Source organism: Papio anubis, chromosome 12 (genome assembly GCF_008728515.1).
Source record: "Papio anubis isolate 15944 chromosome 12, Panubis1.0, whole genome shotgun sequence".
Classification (NCBI taxonomy): domain Eukaryota; kingdom Metazoa; phylum Chordata; class Mammalia; order Primates; family Cercopithecidae; genus Papio; species Papio anubis.
The window spans coordinates 71,046,110-71,065,277 of record NC_044987.1 but is presented as its reverse complement, the minus strand read 5'-3'; the positions used below and the strand labels follow the sequence as shown (position 1 = coordinate 71,065,277).

The following is a 19,168-nucleotide window of genomic DNA, read 5'->3' as shown; positions in this document are numbered from 1 at the left end:
GAGCTTGATATTAGACCTAAAACCATAAAAACCCTAGAAAACCTAAGAGCAATACCATTAAAACATAGGCACCGGGCAAAGGACTTCATGTCTAAAACACCAAAAGCAATGGCAATAAAAGCCAAAATAGACAAATGAGATCTAAGTCACGACTAAGAGCTTCTGCCAACAAAAAAGAAACTGTATCCAGAGTGGACAGGCAGCTACAGAATGGGAGAGAGAAATTTTTTGCAAAATCCCCATCTGACAAAGAGCTAATATCCAGAATCTACAAAGAACTCAAACAAATTTACAAGAAAAAAACAACCCCATCAAAAAGTGGGCAAAAGATATGAACAGACACTTCTTAAAAGAAGACATATATGCAGCCAACAGACACATGAAAAAATGCTCGTCATCACTCACTGTCAGAGAAATGCAAATCAAAACTTCAGTGAGATACCATCTCACACCAGTTAGAATGGCAGTCATTAAAAAGTCAGGAAACAACAGGTGCTGGAGAGGATGTGGAGAAATAGGAACACTTTTACATTGTTGGTGGGAGTGTAAACTAGTTCAACCAGTTTACTAGTGGCGATTCCTCAAGAATCTAGAACTAGAAATACCATTTGACCCTGTGATTCCATTACTGGGTATATACCCAAAGGATTATAAATCATGCTGCTATAAAGACACATGCACATGTATGTTCACTGTGGCACTATTCACAATAGCAAAGACCTGGAACCAACCCAAATGTCCATCAATGATAGACTGAATTAAGAAAATGTGGCACCTATACACCATGGAATACTATGCAGCCATAAAAAAGGATGAGTTCATGTCCTTTGTAGGGACATGGATGAAGCAGGACACCATCATTCTCAGCAAACTATTGCAAGGACAGAAAAGCAAACACCGCATGTTCTCACTCATAGTTGGGAATTGAACAATGAGATCACTTGGACACAGGGTGGGGAACATCACACACCGGGCCTGTTGTGGGGTGGGGGGAGGGGGGAGGAATTGCTTTAGGAGAAATACCTGATGTAAATGATGAGTTGATGGGTGCAGCACACCACCATGGCATATGTAACAAACCTGTGCATTGTGCACATGTGCCCTAGAACTTAAAGTACAATAAAAAAAAAGAATAATTCAGACTTGATTTTTTTCTATGTTTATATGGACTCATTTAATACGTGTAATTTTCTCGTTCACTTGGAATCTATCTTGATGTATGGTGTGGGAAATGAATATAATTTTATCTTTTCACATCTGGCTATTCAGTTATCCGCATGTCTTTGATTATAAAGACCACCATTTACTCCACTAATTAGTGATTCTACTTTTATAATATAGTTACTATATTAGTATATTAGTTTATTATAAAAGTTATAATATACCAAATAAGATATAAATATTATATTTATACTATAATATATATATTTCTAAATTTAGTATAGGATAGCTTTTTATCTTTTATTTTGTTCCCATTGGTCTATATATGCTCCAACACTACGTTCTTATTTACAGAGTTATTATATGTTTTTGTAATTGACAGGGCTTTCCTTCTCTCGTTTTTTCCTTTCTTTTTTTTCAAGCTTTGACACATAATAGTTGTATCACTTTATGGGATACAATATGATGTTCTGAGTATATATACATTGTGGAATGGTTATGTCAAGCTAATTAACATATCTACAACTCCAAAATATTTTTTTAAGCTTCCCTGTCCCCAATGACTTTTCTTGCTTATCTCTTCTTCCACACAAATTTTATAATAAACTTACTTAGCTCTAGAAAGAAACTTAGTTATATTTTTATTGGATTATATTAAGTTTATGAATTATATAAAATTATATTAAATTAAACTTTATAAACTTCTGAATTAATTTAGGGAGACCTGAAATCTTTGATATTAGTCTTTCTATCCAAAAATATGATATATTTTTCCACATGTATGTTTTAAAATTGTTTTATGGCTTTTCTTCATATAAGTTTCGGACATGTCTTGTTGAATTTATGCCTAGATATTTCATTTTATTTGGCTTTTACAAAGGGGTTCTTCTCTTCCAACATAAGCAAATTTTTGTTTGTATATATGAAGACTTCTGATTTTTGTGTATTTATTTTGTAACCTACTTTACTAAATTCTTTTGTTTGTTTGTAGTAGTTTTCCATTGAATCTTTTGGAGCTTCGAGTTACATACTTATATTAATTATTTGCTCTATTATTATAATGAATAATAATAGTGGATTTTAGTGTATTGAATTATAATTCCTTGATTTGAAATAAACACTACTTGCTCATGATGAATTTTCTAAAGTGCTATTGGATTCTGATTGATAATAATTAATTAGTATTTTTATTATGATATTTATTTATAAGTGATATTAATCTGTAGTTTCATTTGTTGATACAATATTTTCATTTTGAGATTGATGTTACAGTTATTTTATATTTTTAATAGTCTTTTTTTTTTTTTTGAGATAGGATCTTACTCTGTTACCTAGGTTGCAGCACAGTGGCACATTCATTGCTCACTGCAGGCTTGACTTCTAAGGTTCAAGTGATCTTCCCACCTCAGCCTCCCGAGTAGCTGGGACTACAAGTGTGTGCCACCCCACCTGACTAATTTTTGTATTTTTTGTAGAGATGGTTTTATTATGTTGCTCAGGCTTGTCTGGAACTCCTGGGGTCAAGTGATCCACCCACCTCAGCATCCCAAAGCACTGGGAATACAGGTGTGATCTACTGTGCCTGGCCACACTCATTTTATAAAATGATTTTTAGAAATAAAATTGTTCCAAGAAACAATCTGAGCCTTGTGCATTTTCGTGGGAAGATTCTATACTACTTCCTCTATTTTTTCTGTGACATTTTACATGTTAGACTCTGTTTCTACTGGGGTTGAATTTGATAAGTTATGTTTTTCTAGAAAATTATTAACTTCACCTATTTTTTCAAATTTATTTGCAAAGAATTTTACAAAGTAGACTCTTATGATTTAAAAAAAATTGCTAAGCTTTGATGATTATTTCCTTCTTGTCATTTCTAAGTTTATGTGCATGGTTTCTCCCATTTCTCCTCAATTATTAATATGTTAGCTAGTACCCTGTTTGTTATGTCCATTTTTCATTTTAATTTTTAGATTTATTAATTTTATTTTTTGTTTCTAATGCAGTATCTTTCTTGAGGCATAATTTACTTACTCTAAAATATATTATGAGTACAGTTGGAAGATTTTGACAAATTCTTACTGTCAACAAAATACTAATCAAGATTAGAAAACACTTCTATCACTCTAGAAATTTATTTTATTCTCCTTTCCAGACAAACCCCTACTCTACCCCAGAGGTAAACAGCGTCCTAATATCTATCACCATAGCTTAGTTTTGCCGGTTTCAAACATCGTGCAAATGGATGTATTAGTCCATTTTTACACTGCCAATAGAGAAGTACCTGAGATTGGGATGAAAACAGGTTTAATTTACAGTTCCACATGGCTGGAGAGGCCTCAGAATCATGGTGGGAGGCAAAAGGTACTTCTTACAGGTGAAAGGTGGCAAGAGAAAATGAGGAAGATGCAAAAGCGGAAACCCCGATAAATCCATCAGATCTCATGAGACTTTCTACCACCAGAACAGGATGGGGGAAAACTGCCCCCATGATTCAAATTATCTCCCACCAGATCCCTTCCACAACACATGGGAATTATGGTAGTACAATTCAAGATGAGATTTGGGTGGGGACACAGAACCGAACCACATCATTCTACCCCTGGCCTCTCCAAATCTCATGTACTCATATTTCAAAACCAGTCGTGCCTGCCCAACAGTTCCCTAAAGTCTTAACCCATTTCAGCATTAACTCAAAAGTCCACAGTCCAAAGTCTTATCTGAGGCAAGGCAAGTCCCTTCCACCTATGAGCCTGTAAAATCAAAAGCAAGCTAGTAACTTCCTAGTTACAATGGGGGTACAGGTATTGGGTAAATACAGCTGTTCCAAATGGTAGAAACTGGCCAAAACAAAGGGGTTACAGGGCCCATGCAAGTCTGAAATCCAGCAGGGCAGTCCAGTTTTAAAGATCCAAAATTATTTTCTTTGACTCTAGGTCTCATATCCAGGTCATGCTGATGTAAGAGGTGGGTTCCCATGATCTTGGGCAGCTCTGCCTCTTGGCTTTGCAGGGTACAGCCTCTCTCCAAGCTGCTTTCATGGGCTGGCATTGAGTGTCCGTGGCTTTTCCAGGTGAACGGTGCAAACGGTAGGTGGATCTACCATTCTGGGGTCTGGAGGATAGTGGTTCTCTTCTCACAGCTCCACTAGGCAGTGTCCCAGTAGGGACTCTGTGTGGGGGCTCCAATCCCTCATTTCCCTTCCACACTGCCCCAGCAGAAGTTCTCCATGAGCACCCTGCCCCTGTAGCGAACTTCTGCCTGAGCATCCAGGTGTTTCCATACATCTTCTGAAATCTAGATGGAGGTTCCCAAACCTCAATTCTTGACTTCTATGCGCTTGCAGGCTCAACACCATGTGGAAGCTGCCAAGGCTTGGGGGCATGCACCCTCTGAAGCCACAGCCTGAGCTCTACGTTGGGCCCCTTCAGCCACAGCTGGTGCAGCTGGGATGCAGGGCATCAAGTCACTAGACTGCACACAGCACTGGGACACTGGGCCCAGCCCATGAAACCATTTTCTCCCAGGCCTCCATGCCTGTGATGAGAGGGGCTGCCGTGAAGACCTCTGATGTGCCCTGGAGACATTTTCCCCACTGTCTTGGGGATTAACATTCGGGTCCTCGTTACTTATGCAAATTCCTGCAGCCGGCTTGAATTTATCCTCAGAAAATGGGTTTTTCTTTTCTATCGCATTGTCAGGCTGCAAATTTTCTAAACTTTTATGCTCTGTTTCCCTTTTAAAAGTGAACGCTTTTAACAGCACCCAAGTCACCTCTTGAATGCTTTGCTGTTTAGAAACTTTTTCTGCCAGATACCCTAAATTATCTCTCTGAAGTTTGAAGTTGCACACATCTCTAGAGCAGGGGCAAAATGCTGCTGGCCTCTTTTCTAAAACATGACAAGAGTCACCTTTGCTTCAGTTTCCAAAGAGTTCCTCATCTCCATCTGAAACACCTCAGCCTGGACTTTATTGTTCATGTCACTATCAGCATTTGTGTCAAAGCCATTCAACAAGTCTCTAGGAAGTTCCAAACTTTCCTACATTTTCCTATCTTCTTCTGAGCCCTCCAACCTGTTTCAACCTCTACCTGTTACCCAGTTGCAATGTCACCTCCACATTTTCAGGTTATCTTCTCAGCAACATCCCACTCCCAGTACCAATTTACTGTATTCGTCCATTTTCATGCTGCTGATAAAGACATACCCGAGATTGGGAAGAAAAAGAAGTTTAATTGCACTTATAGTTCCACATGACTGGGGAGGCTTCAGAGTCATGGTGGGAGGCAAAAGGCACTTCTTACCTGGTGACAGCAAGAGAAAATGAGGAAGATGCAAAAGCAGAAACCCCTGATAAACCCATCAGATCTCATGAGACTTATTCACTACCACCAGAACGATATGGGGGAACCATCCCCATGATTCAAATTATCTCCCATCGGTTCCCTCCTAGAACATATGGGAATTATGGGAGTGTAATTCAAAATGAGATTTGGGTGGGGACACAGAGCCATACCATATCATTGGGATCATATGGAATGTACTCTTTTGTATCTGACTTCTTGTAGTTGGCATACATTTTGAGATTCATAAATGTTCTTGAGTGCATAATTTCTTTTAATTTCTGAGTTGTATTCCATAATAGATATACCATAGCTTATTTAATCATCTGTTGATGGATTTGGATTATACCCCTAGTTTGGAGCTATAAATAGCCAAGCTACTATTTATATTGTTTTACAATGTTTGTTGTTGCACAAAGCTGCTATAAACATTGTTGTACAATGGTTTCATTTTACTTGGGTGAATACCTAGAATTAGAATAGTTGGCTCACAATATAGTAAATCAGCAACTGTTTTTCCAAAGTGTTGTATGATTAAGAATCCACCAACAATATATTACTTGCTCCATAATTGTGTCCAGTTGCTCTGTATCCTCACTGGCAATTGCTATTATGTCTTTTTAATTTTAGTCATTCTAATGGGTGTGGAGTGATATCTCATTATGGTTTTAATTTTAATTTATCTAATGATTAATGATGTCATGCATCTTTTCATATGCTTATTAGCCAATTATATATGTTCTTTTGTAATGTTTATTTTGAAGCGTTTTACTCTTTTTTTGTTATTGATTTGTAGAAGTTCTTTATGTAATTTGGATACCATTGCTTTGTCAGATAGGTTTTGCAAATATTTTCTCTCAGTCTGTGACTTGCCTTTTCTCTTTCTTTCTTGTGTCTTTTGATGATGAGCAGGAGATATTAGTTTTGGCAAAGTCCAACTTGTCAATTTTTAAAAGTATATAGTGCAGGGTACACTATAGAGAGAACATGTTCTCTCTAGGAAAAATTGGCCTGTCCCTAGGTTGTAAAGAGATTTTCTTAAGTTTTCTTCTAGTAGTTTTATCATTTTAGCTTTTACATTGAAGTCTAGTTTCTATCTTGAATTAATCATTGTATATGGTATAGTTTTTTTAAATGGTTATACAGTTGTTTCATTTATTGAAAAGTCTTTTCTTTCCTCATTGAACTGCCTTCAAACCTGTGTTGAAAATCAACTGACTATATATATGTCCTTCCTTCCTTCCTTCCTTCCTTCCTTCCTTCCTTCCTTCCTTCCTTCCTTCCTTCCTTCCTTCCTTCCTTCCTTCCTTCTTTCCACCTTTCTTTTTTTCTTTTCTTTCTTTCACAGGATTTTGCTGTCATCCAGCTTGGAGTGCGCTGGCGTGATCATGGCTCACTATAGCTTCGACCTCCAGGACTCAAGCGATCCTCTCACCTCAGTCTTCCAAGTAGCTGGGACTACAAGCACGTGCCACCATGCCTGGCTAGTTTTTTTCTGTTTGTATTTTTTGTAGAGACAGGGTTTTGCCAAGTTGCCCAGGCTGGTCTTGAATTCCTGGCTCAAGCAATCCACCCACCTCAGCCTCCCAAAGTGCTGAGTTTACGGGCATGAGCCCCCATGCCTAGTCCATGTAGGTCTATTTCTATCTCTTTTAGACAGTTCCATTGATCTGTTTGTCTATCCTTACATTGGTACAATACTGCCTTGATTACTGTAACTTTATAATAATTCTTGAAATCAGATAATTTAAGCCCTATCATTTAAAATTTTATTTTTGAAAGACTTGTGGCTATTCTATGCCCTTTGCCTTTCCATTTTTATTTATTTAGTTGATGAACTAAAATTGTATATATTTACGGTATACAATATATTTTGATATATGTGTACATGTAGAATGGCTAAGTCAAACTGATTAACATATGCATTGCCTTGTATATTTATCATTTTTGTGATGAGAACATTTAAAATCTACACTCTTAGCAATTTTTTAAATCAAATTTATTTTTATTAACCATAGTCACCACAATATACAGTAGATCTCTTGAATTTATTCCTCCTATCTAAATGAAATTTTGTATTCTTTGACCAATATCTCCCTAATCCTCCAGCCTCTTGTAACTGTCATTCTACACTCTGCTTCTATAAGTTTGCCTTTTGAAGATTCTATTATAAATAAGATTATGTGATATTTGTTTTTCTGTGCCTGGCTTATTTTACTTAATATAATGTCCTTCTGGCTGATGATTATTGTCACAATAACATGATTTCATTAAATTTTAATGACTGAATAGTTTTCCATTGTGTATATGTACCACATTTTCTGTATCCATTCATCCATTGATGGACACTTAGGATGATTTCTTATCTTGGCTATTGTGAATAATGCTGCAGTGAACATGAGAGTGCAGATATCTCTTTGACATATTGATTTCATTTCCTTTGGATGTATACCCAGTAGTGGGATTGCTGGATCATATGGTAGTTCTGTATTTATTTTTTTGAGGAACTTCCACACTGTTTTCCATAATGGCTGCAACAGTTTATATACATACCAACAGTGTATGACTTCCCTTTTCTCCACATCCTCTTCAACACTTGTTATAGTTTGTCTTTTTTATAATATCCATTCTAACAAGCATAAGGTGACATCTCATTGCAGTCTTAATTTGTGTTTCTGTGGTGATAAATGATATTGAGCATTTCTTCATATGTCTGTTGGCCATTTGTGTGTCATTTTTGGAGAAATAACTATTTATGTCGTTTTCCAATTTTTATTATTTATTTAAATCTTCAGCCTGAAACAAGTGTTCATTTATTGACTACTTACGATACAGTGATTTTGTATCTTAGTTGGTAATCAAAGATGATGGTGTATTAGTCCATTCTGGTGCCACTAATAAAGACATACCCAAGACCGGGTAATTTATAAAGAAAAGAGGTTTAAGGGACTCACAGTTCTACATGGCTGAGGAGGCGTCACAATCATGGCGGAAGGCAAAGGAGAAGCAAAGACACATCTTACTTGATGGCAGACAAAAGAACGTGTGCAGGAGAACTGCCCTTTATAAAACCATCAGATTATGTGAGAACTTACTCAACTGTTACGAGAACAGCATGGAGATAACCACTCCTGTGATTCATTACCTCTCACTGGGTTCCTTCCACAACATGTGGGGATTATGGGAACTACAATTCAAGATGAGATTTGGGTGAAGACATAGCCAAACTATATCAGGTGGTTATATGCTAAGTGAAAGATGACTTAATCTCCCTTCCAGAGATTATCTTTCAAAGGGAATATTTAATTTTAAGAACCAGAATTGCATCTCATGGTGATAGTCATCACTCTGCGAACAAGGACAACATTGTCCATTTTAAAATCAAGTTATTTGTTCTTTTTGCTGTTGAGTTCTCTACATATTTTGGATATGAACTCCTAAACAAATATATGATTTGCAAATATTTTCTCCCATTGTCTCTTTAGTCTATTAATTGTTCCCTTTGCTGTGCAGAAGCTTTTCAGTTTGGTGTAATCCCATTTTTCTATTTTTGCTGTTGTTGTTTGTGCTTTTGGAGCCATATTCAGAAACATCATTGCCCAGATCAATGTCTTGGAGCTCATCCTCTATATTTTCTTCTAGTAGTTTTACAGGTCCAGGTCTTAGGTTTAAGTCTTTAATCTACTTTGAGTTGATTTTTATGTATGGTGTGAGATAAAGTTCTGATTCTAATCTTCTGCATGTGGATATCTAGCTTTCCCAACCGCTTATTGAAGAGATTGTGCTTTCCCCCATTGTGTGTTCTTGGCACCCTTGTGTATTCTATTTAAGTTTTAAAAACAGGTTGTCAACTCCTAAAAACATACCTTCTGCAATTTTGATTTGGATTTATATTAATTTGCTAGGGTGGCCATAACAAACTACCACAGACTGAGTGGTTTAAACAATGGAAATTTATAGTGCACAGTTCTGTAGCTTAAAGTCCAAAATCAAGGTATTAGCAGGTAGTTTTTCTTCTGAGGCCTCATTGTCTTGCAGATGGCTGTCTTCTCACTGTGTTCTCCATGGTCTTTCCTCTGTAAATGTGTATCTCTAGTGTCTCTATGTTTAAATTTCTTCCTCTTGTAAGGACAACAGTCAGACTGGGTTAGGACCTCCCCTTTAGTTTAGGCTTCATTTGAGTTTAATCACCCCATCTCCAAAAATGGTCACTTTCTGAGGTACTGAGGGTTAGGGCTTCAATATGTAAAATTTAGTAGGACTCAATTCACACCATAACACAATGGTATAGAATCTATGTCAATTCTGAGACAATTGATATCTTAACAATGTGAACCTTCCATTCCAAGAGCATGGTGTGTCTCTTCACATATCCAAGTCTTCTTTAGGTTTCCAGAGATATTTCAGAGTTTTCAGTGTAGAGGACTTGCATATACTTTAAGTGTATCCCTAGATGTTTCCTGTTTTGTGAGGCTGTTGTAAATGGTATTTTTTCCCTCATATTTTATGAACACCCTGTAACAGAGCATGGTGACTACGCAAATGCACCTTGCAGATTTCCAACTCTGGGGACATAATGATGACAGCCCTAGCAGCTGCATTCTGAAATCCATCACTGCATTTGTGCTGTAGTCATGCATTCCAAAGACTTCTCTCAGCCGATGCCTAAGAAACTTGGGATCCCTCTGGTGGGTGACTTTGGCTTGAGGATGCCCTGATGGTCTTGACTAATTCTCTGGGAGCTGCACTGGAGGTTCAGTTGCTTCTGAACCAACTACCTTCTTCTCCTCTCTCTTTCACCTGGACTCAGATCTGTATCATGATCTCACAACTCATCTTCCTTCAAGCCTTCTCTTCATTTTTTTCGTAGCATCTCCTTTAATAAATCTCCTGCAAGCCTAATCCTATCTTGGTGTCTACTTTTCAGAGGACACCTACTAACAAAGAGATTGAAGAATTTTGTTGTTGTTGTTGAGAAGTGTTTTTGTTTGTTTGTTTTTTGAGATGGAATTTCACTCTTGTTGCCCAGGCTGGAGTGCAATGGTGTGATCTCAGCTCACCGCAACCTCTACCTCATGGACTCAAGTGATTCTCCTACCTCAGCCTCCCGAGTAGCTGGGATTACAGGCATGTGCCATCATGCCTGGCTAATTTTGTATTTTTAGTAGAGATGGGGCTTCTCCATGTTGGTCAGGTTGGTCTCGAACTCCCGACCTCAGGTGATCTGCCTGCCTTGGCCTCCCAAAGTGCTGGGGTTACAGGCGTGAGCCACCACGTCCAGCCCCTTCCCCCGACTTTTTTTTTTTTAAATGAACAGGTATTGAATTTTATGAGAGGATGTTTTTCTGCATTTACTGAAATGATCATATGTTTTTTCTGTTAGTACAGTTACATTGATTGCTTTTCAAAAGTTACATTATGCTGGGCACTGTGACTCATGCCTGTAATCTCAGCACTTTGGGGGGTTGAGGTGGGCAGGTTGCTTGAGCACAGGAGTTCCAGACCAGCCTAAGCAACATGGTGAAACCCCATCTCTACAAAAAATACAAAATCTAACCAGGAGTGGTGGCACACATCTGTGGTCCCAGCTACTGGGGAGGCGAGGTGGGAGGATCACTTGAGTCCAGGAGGTTGCTATAGTGAGCCATGATCACACCACTGCACTCCAGCTTGGGTGACTGAGTGAGACCCTGTATCAAAAAAGAAAAAAAGATTATGATAACCTTTTCTTCCTCAGATAAGCCCTATTTGGTCATGATGTTTTTATCTTTTCAATATATTTTTGTATGTTATTTGCTAATATTTTAAAGAGCTTATATCTATAGTTACAGAAGATATTAATCTGTAATGTCTAATACCTTTGTAGAGTTTTGGTACCAAGGTTATTCTGGTCTTGTAAAATGAGTTTGAAAAAGTGTTCCCTATCTTCTATTTTCTAAAAGAGTTTTTCAAAGATTGACATCATTTATTTTAATTTTTTGGATAGAATTCACTCGGGGAAACCATTTGGGTCTGGAATTTTCTTTGTTTCTTTCTATGCATTTTTATTCTTTATGTCTGGCATAGTTTATCTGCTCATGATTCTCTCTTTTTCTTTTTTATTTTTTTAGATTTTTTTTGAGATGGAGTTTCACTTTTGTTGCCCAGGCTGGAGTGGAATGGCATGATTTTGGCTCACTGCAACCTCCACCTCCTGGGTTCAAGTGATTCTCCTGTCTCAGCCTGCCAAGCAGCTGGGACCACAGGTGCACGCCACCACACCTGGCTAATTTTTTGTATTTTAGTAGAGATGGGGTTTCACTGTGTTGCCTAGACTGATCTTGAACTCCTGAACTGAGACAATTCACCCACCTTGGCCTCCCAAAGTGCTAGGATTCCAGGTGTGAGCCACTGCGCCCAGCTTTCTTTTTTTCTTAAAGTACCTTAGTGTAGGATTCAATCACAATCCTTTTTTGTTGTTGCTTAAAGGTCATGAGTTTTTCTATTTCCTTTGAAGGAGAGAATAGGCCAGGGTTGTTTTCCTGGCTTCATAGCACTAGAATTCTGTTCTAGAACTATTCTGGAATTCTGTTATGTAGAATCCTGTTCTAGAACTATCTAGTACCATTCATAGAGCTATTCTGTTGTTATTACAAAGTGTCCAAAAATATATCTTATGTATTCTAAGATTTGCTGGCTGGGTTACCTTTCCTTATTTTTATCAGAAACTTTTCTTTCCCTTGCACTTAACGTCCTGTCCTGCTTAAATTTGATTTTACTCCCATTAATTTCTATTCAGTGCATACCTTCATCCTGGAAAGGAGAGCTTCTTCGTTCTAAGGATTTATGGAACCTAGGTTGCTATAGCACCCTCTGATCTTGTATTCACACACTGAAGTCTACAAGGCCCCTGCTAATTATGGCTGTTTTCCCCAGTATGTGTTCCTTTCCCTTGGGAGCATCCACTGGCAATTTTGCATTGGCTCTTAAGTTCAACATAAATCCTGTTGTCTCTTCTTTGTTCCCTCCTGCATACTTGCTGATACCGTGTGGTCTTCATGATATGGTGATATTTTTTCTCACTTGCTCATATTTGAGGGCTGGTGGTAATTCCTTGTTTTGCCACAGATGTTGTCTGAGAGATTTTGGTTTTGCTGTCTTAATCTCTATTTTCTTGGTTGATTCAAAAAGATTAAAAATTACGTCATTATTGCTACCACCTTTCTAGAACCACCAAACATCTTTGGAAATTTGATGTTGGAGGTGGGGCAAAAGATGTCAAATTCTATGCCTGCTGTAGTTGCTTAGGCACTCTATGCAGACCACCAAAAGCCCTCTTTGAAGTGAAAGTGTTAGGACTCCTGTGAGAAGCCATAAAGAACCTTTAATATTGATGGTGGTGGGCTCCAAACACTGAAATTAATACTTGTGAAATAAAGGTGGAAAGAAAAATTATCTGCTTCTTATTGAGTTCTTTCTGATACAAGGCACTGTGTGAAGTCTTTGACATGAACTTTTCTCAGTTAAGCCTTAAGCCCCTACATGGTGGCACTGTTATCACCTCTCCTTTACGATGTTGAAAAGGAGGGATGGTGATGCTTTGTCACTTTCCCCAGTCACTCTCAAGATCTCTCAAACTACAAAGCTGGTGGTCATAGCCATGCTGTGATACTGTCCCTGCCCTTGGTGGTGGACCCAGCCTTCTCTGCTGATACCAGGCAAAGGTGAATCCTAGCTGAGGGTTTGAGCTGCGCCTTTGCTCCCAGCCTGCCTCCTCCGTGGTGGGCTGATAGCTGGCTTTTAGGTGGTAAGCTTCAGGAGGCAGACATCTGAGACAAAGCTGAGATTGTAGTTCTTAGGCTTCCCAGGTAACTGCCACTATGTGTTTTTATGCCCCAGGAGAAATGTGTGTAATGTGTTTGGTGCCCTCTTTGGGGTTTTAGGAGGAAATGGACCAGGGAAAAGTCACAGTGTCTCAAGAAAGACAATGCCACAATACCTTACCATGATGTCACATTGCAAGATTACAAAGCCAGAACACAGCAAAGCCACCATGGCCCTAAGCCACCATGGCAAGTGGGTGTCAGGATGCTGTGATGTAATTACCAGATTGACAAACCAGAGCTCTGTAACAGCACATGACCAGAGCCTTCACCACCACAAAATGGGACCTGACACCAACACAACTCCACACTGAGGTTACAACCTGGCTCTACAAAGGACAACACTGCATGACACCACCACACCATAACAGTAAGATTAGAATATGACAGTGCAGTGCGATATCCCTACTGTACCTTATCATGATGTCATCACTTGGGTATGACAATATGGCAATGCCCCGAGAATAAACCAGCATATTACAAAGTCCTAACCCCATAGCCTCTGTTGTGATCAAATTCCTTTATTGAATCTCATTGGCTCCGAGTTCAGATGTTTCAGGGGCTTTAAGCTCAGCTCAGAAACTCTGCAGATATAAACATTGAAAGGAATTCCCTTTGCTAGCCTGTGCTGTTTGTAGGCATGCCCGTTCCTCCACTGGGGTGACAATAAGGAGCATTTCTTTCTCACCTTGTATCTCTCAGCACCTACAGCAGAGGCTGGCTCAGAGTGAGTATAAATAAGGAAAACTCTATTTAGTGGAGATAGGGTTGAGCCAAAGAAATCAGCTGACCTGAGGGATTGTTGTGTAAGTCACACAATCATAGGCCTAAAAGGTACCTTTGACTCCATGGTTTCTGGAGTTTATTCGTTTCTGCATTCATTTTTGCCACATTCATGTATTACCTGTTATTAGCTCAATATATTTAAGTCAACTCATCTGTTAAAAAAAGTGGAGATATAATTCTGTATGTATGTATGTGTGTATGTATGTGAGATGGAGTCTTGGTCTTTCGCCCAGCTGGAATGCATCAGTGCGATCTCGGCTCACTATAACCTTCATCTCCTGGGTTCAAGCGATGGAGATATAATTCTTAAAAAGAAGAAAGGAAGCCAAAAGCATAGACAGGTATTGCCCCCACCTGGCTCCAGTCTCCCTACAGGAGTCATCCAGACGTTGGCCTCCAGGCCCTGCTTGCTGTGCTGGGGCTGCATTCTAGATGCTGCAGACAGCCAGGTGGTGTCTGACATAATCCACGCCCCTGCAGAATGGAGGGCTCCATGCTTTGGTGGCATCAGCCTAAGCCAGGCGGGGGGCTTTGGGCTGTGCGTGACTCAAGCAAGGGAGTGTTTCCTTGGGGAAACAATGAGACTTAAATCTGTGTCCTTGGGTACTTCCTGAACAAACAGAAGGGACAGAGGACTGGGGCTCTTGCAATTTTGCTGGCAGTGACTGCAGTCCTGGAACTATTTGTTGTTGATACCATCCTAGCCAACACTTACTGAGCATTTACACTGAAATGTCCTGCCTTCCTTTCTTAATTTTCACAGCAGTTACATGAGGTTGATACTTTTTGCTTTTCCCAGTTTAACATTTGAGACATTGAGGCTGAGTGGTTAAGTGACATGTACAAAATCACACAGCTAGAAAGAAGTGGAGCCAGAGTTCAACATCAGGCCAGAAGCTCTCTGGTTCCAGAAGCTCGTCTGGCTCTGAACAATTATATTCAACTCTTTCTCTGACTTATTTTTCCTAATTTCTACTTGTCTGGCTAGTGTGACTGGAACACGGCTAGGGGTAGATCGTTATATTTGGATGATGTCTTGCTCACTGCTTTTGCTATTCTTTGACAGTTTGGAGAAGCCGGTTCATGCGACTTAAAGCACCTGGGAGCCCATGGTCAGCTGAGCTGTATGATGCTCCATCTCTGCAGATGTCTGGGGACCTGGCCAGAGCTGTACCCCATGAGGAGCTAGAGACACAAACGGAACTTACTCTAAGGCAACAATAATAAGTAGCATGAGAAAATATGATGTGGCTGTTTTTACTGCCATCATTTTGCTTAATTAAATAAAATCTGCAGGGATGTGTAGCAGGGGTTACTCCTCTGTCATGTGCCCTTTTTCTCCTGGTTATTTTGATCCTGGCACCCACCTATAACCCAAGCCCTGTCATGACTGGTTATTTTCAAATCTGCAATCATTTCTTCTTGTTGACTTGCTGAAACTTCACCCTATTTTGGAGCACAGAAAGTTGGCTCCTAAAAGTGGGGTCCACAGGTGGAGGCCTGGAGAGAGTGAGCGCAGATATTCAAATGCAAGCTCATTAATATTGTGTAGGAGTCAGACACATAGACACACGTCCACAATGGCGTTATTCACAATAGCAAAAAGGTGGAAACAACCCAAATGTTCATCAGTGAATGAATGGATAAATACACTGTGGTGTACACCTACAATAGAACATTATTCGATCACAGAGAGAAATGATGTACTGACATATGCCGCAATGTGGACGAACCCCGAAAATATGCTAAGAAGCTAGACTGAAAAGTCACATATTGTATTATTCCATTTATATCAAAGAGCTAGAATAGGTAAATCCACAGAGAGAATGCAGACTGGTAGTTGCCAGGGTCTTGGGGTAGAAAGGAATGGGAATAGCTGATTGCAGATTTGAAAATATTTTGGAACTAGATAAAGGTTGTGGCTGCATGACATTGTAAATGTACTAAATGCCACTGAACCATTCATTTTAAAATGGTTAATTTCATATATGAATCTCAAGTGAGGCCAAATTTTAAAAAGTGCTACAAGGAGAGATTTGTTCAAAGCATTAAATAGTTGTAAAGCACTTAAGCCATGCCAGCAATGACTTTGCCCTTCAATGGAAGCAGGATATGTATTTTTCCATCCTTGCACATTCCAAGCAGACAGCAAATTTCCCTCGCTGGCAGGAGGGAAGGCAGCCTCTGGGAAGGCTGCCGGGAAAATGATGTGAATGAGAAGAGGTGCTGGGGAAGGGAGAAGAGCCCAGGCCGGAGAGTTAGACTCAACATCCAGATCTTCCACCTGAGCTATGGGAGCGGGAAGGAGATCTATTTTTTAATTCAGGTTTTCTGTGACCTATACCTCCCCCCCCCAAAAAAATCAGAGGATACGTAATTAAATAGCAATATATTTTTGCAGAAATGGAAAATGTTCTACTCATAACTTTTTTTCTTTAAAGTTTATTGTTTTACTTAATTATAAGAGTAACACAATATTTATAGATTGGGAAGAAGAGAAAAGCATGAAGAAAAACCGGGAAAAAACACTTATTATCTTACCATATAGAAGTGGCTACTCTTACAGTGTCCTATTTTTTTCTAGCATTTTATCTTTGCCCTTTATTCACATAGTTAAAATCACACGACATACACAAATTTTTCACTGACTTATTTTCCCCGTAATATAGAATAAACATTCCTCTGCTGTGCTAAAACTGCCTTGTGTATATCATTGTGTTTGGTTGCACAATATTCCAGTGGAAAGAGGCGTAGTTTATTTAACCACTCCTGATCATTGGACATTCTGGTTGTTCTCTGGGAGCTAAATCTTAACCTCTGCACAACAGAAGTCATAGATGCAGAGACCCAAGGAATCCCGTGGGACTGTGACTGTGTGACTGGAAATACACAAACCTTCAGTCAAGGTGCCTGGTAACGCTGGTGTATCATTATAATTTAGTAGTAGGAAACTAACTCATAGCAGTATCTACACTGTTTAAAGAATCGATAGAAGCACACAGCCTGAAAAAGAAAGAACCTGAGTTGGCAGGTCCACCCCAGCACTGCCCGGGGAGAATGGAGCCCTGGCCCAGCAATTTCCATATTTTACATCTTAAGTAAACAGTTTCTGAGCACCCTCTGTATGGCAGGCAAAGGGGATGTACCAGGAATAAGGCACCCTACATATCTCAAAGGAGTGCGATGTCTAGCAGGGCAGGTAGACTCATAAGTGTGACTGTGGACTGTCGGGGCAGTGCGGTCAGCGCTGTGTGGGATTGTGTGTTGGGGGCACAGAAGGGGTGTGCTGGGCATAGTCTTGGTAGCAGAGATGAGGGTGGGGACTCCAAGGATGCTTCCTGCAGGTGACTCTGGAGTCGGGACTCAATAAATGGACTGGAATTAGAGAGTCCTCTGGGCTCTAGTGTGGATTCTCCATTGACTGAACCCTTCTGATTCCATATTCAGCCGCAGCCGTTTTTGAACAACTTGGCTTCCAGCATCCAAACAGAGAGATATAGCACTGTTCAGGCCCATGTGATGGTGCGCTTCTCATTGCCATGGCCATAGAAGGATCTGGTCTTGAGCTTGGTTCACATAAGTCTATCCCTGAGAAATAGGTCTGCTCTTTGTTCTGACCTGCAGTTTTCTGAACCTGCAAGGCTAAGGATGCTGGGCCCTGAGGCATGGTACCTTTGCCCAGATGAGCCACTTCCCCCAGGAAGGCCTCTCCAGAAACTTCAAAGCTCCGTGCATCCTGTTTCTTTCAAAAGCAGAAGCTCCCTCTTAAGGGTGTTGTGAAGATTAGAGATGATACGGCAACAGGCCTGGCTCAGAATTGGTGCTTGGAAGTCTAATCTTGTCTTCCTCCCTCACAGCGCTCTTGCTTCAGATCGGGGTAGCTGATAGGTGGAAAGGATGAGTCACAGAGTTCACTGACACCCTCAAGCTAGTTCTCCCAATTCATTAACCAAGCCGTCAGTCAATTCAGCTAATTGTTATTTTTTGAGATAAATGTTTAAAATATCATCTCCTATGACAAGGTTCTCTAAAAGCTCAAGGATGTGTTGGGGGTGGTAGGGGAAGATAACACGCATGCACAGAGCAATCAGAAAAGAAAACTGGAAATGATGTGACTGCCAAGGCTCCCCGCTCCAGGCACAGGCTGCTATGTGCCAGCACGGACGGCCTGGTTCTCATGGTCAGTGTCAATCTGACCGGCCAATGCCTGTGTGTAACCACTCTACTTCAAGGCTCAGTGTAAGGGCTGACTTCCCCTTTCTCTCTTTCTCCTCCACTTTGCACTTGCCAGCTAGGGCACCAGTCAACATCATATCTGTGTGGAGGACAGATCCTGTCCGTCCCTGGGTCTCCGTGACTCAGTGGTGTTCCTTGAGATGACCCTGTGGAAAAACCCATGGTGGGCTCCGCCTAGGAGCAACAAAAGGCCCTGCTGTCCTTCCTCTGGTGAGGTGAGAGCTAAGGGAGCTTGACTGAGCAAGGCGGAGGTACCTGGAGAGCAGAGAGATGGAGGGCTGGTGCTGTGCTTCTTAGGTGGTAGAAGTGAGGTCACCAAATAATGCAAGGCATGCAAAGCTATAGCGTTAGGCTATAGCTACCATAATTTCCATAGGCCTAACTGAGGCTTTCAGGAACTTCCACAGATGCCCAAGGTAGTCTTGGAATTGAACTTGAGTCCTTGAAAGTGGCCAAGGGTCAACTCCTGGCCAAGGTAGCCAGGTTCTAGATGGACTGAGTCAAGACCACAGCCTTGGGGATGTCCGTCAGTATGGTCTGGGATCTCCCCCAGGAATGCCCCCACTCCACACACACCTAGAGTGAGTCATTCCCTTTGCTTCCCCCTACTACCTATGTTACCAAATCCTCTGAAAACATTTCATCCGTGTGAGACCTGGAGTTGCCATGCTACAACGGAGGGGAGGAGTTGCCACTGAGGCTCTTACCCTACTCAGGGCTTGAGGTTGGTCACCTTTGGCTGGATGACATGGCCTCTTGCCCCCTATGGGACCACATAGAC

At 40.3% G+C, this 19,168-nt stretch overlaps 1 long non-coding RNA gene across 2 annotated transcripts in view; it reads left to right on the top strand.

Moving 5' to 3' along the window:
- Positions 1 to 15,466, top strand: part of LOC108581959 — a 125,518-nt gene extending 110,052 nt beyond the window's left edge. For both annotated transcript variants that reach the window (XR_001894930.3, XR_001894929.3), the window contains exon 4: positions 15,218 to 15,466. This is a non-coding gene — a long non-coding RNA (uncharacterized LOC108581959). The remainder of the gene's footprint in view (positions 1 to 15,217) is intronic.
- The last annotated feature ends 3,702 nt before the right edge of the window (positions 15,467 to 19,168 follow it).